General features: G+C 37.7%; 1 pseudogene; it reads left to right on the top strand.

Annotated features, from left to right (window-relative positions):
• The first annotated feature begins 214 nt into the window (after positions 1 to 214).
• LOC101581787 lies at positions 215 to 975 on the top strand (annotated as a pseudogene).
• Positions 976 to 982: the final 7 nt, after the last annotated feature.

The following is a 982-nucleotide window of genomic DNA, read 5'->3' as shown; positions in this document are numbered from 1 at the left end:
CAGAAATATCTGAAAAATATGAAATTAGTTTGGTTCCCACCTTTCTGTTTTTCAAAATTCTCAGAAAATCGACCGATTAGATGGAGCACATGCCCCAGAGTTGACCAAAAAAGTTCAACGACATGCTTCTAGCAGCTCCTTCCCACCCAGTGCTAATGAGTGTATTAAAGATCTTAACCTTCACCTGAAGAAGTTAATAAATGCTTCCCCATGTATGTTGTTCATGAAAGGAACTCCTCAAGAACTACTCTGTGGTTTCAGCAAGCAGATGGTGGAAATTCTCCATAAGCATAATATTCAGTTTAGCAGTTTTGATATCTTCTCAGATGAAGAAGTTTGGCAGGGGCTAAAAACCTATTCCAATTGGCCCACCTATCCTCAGCTTTATGTTTCTGGGGAGCTTATAGGAGGACTTGACATAATTAAGAAGCTAGAAGCACCTCAAAAATTAGATACAATTTGTCCCAAAGCTCCTAAATTAGAAGAAAGTCTCAAAGTGCTGACAAATAAAGCTTCTGTGATGCTCTTTACGAAAGGAAACAAACAGGAGGCAAAATGTGGATTTAACAAACAAATTCTGGAAATACTGGATAATACCAGTGTTGAATTTGAAACATTTGATATGTTGGAAGATGAAGAAGTTCAGCGAGGACTAAAAGTGTACTCCAACTGGCCAACATATTCTCAGCTGTGTGTGAAAACGGAGCTCCTTGGAGGATTGGATATTGTTAAGGAACTGAAAGAAAATGGTGAATTGCTGCTTATGCTGAGAGGAGAAAATTAAAAATGGTCAACATGGTGACCAACTGTTGCAAGACAGTTACAGTGGAGCAGTTCATGATTTGGTCCTCAGAAGTGGACTAGGAGTAGAAAAATGCTTCTTCAACAGTTATGCTTTGTGTATTTCACAAGGTTGTGCTAAATGATGTTACATTTTTTCCACCAAAAATAGTATGCAATAAACATCTTAATTCAGTTAAAA

Source organism: Octodon degus, unplaced genomic scaffold (assembly GCF_000260255.1).
Source record: "Octodon degus isolate 3935 unplaced genomic scaffold, OctDeg1.0 scaffold00277, whole genome shotgun sequence".
NCBI lineage: Eukaryota > Metazoa > Chordata > Mammalia > Rodentia > Octodontidae > Octodon > Octodon degus.
This window is presented reverse-complemented; position numbering and strand designations above follow the sequence as displayed.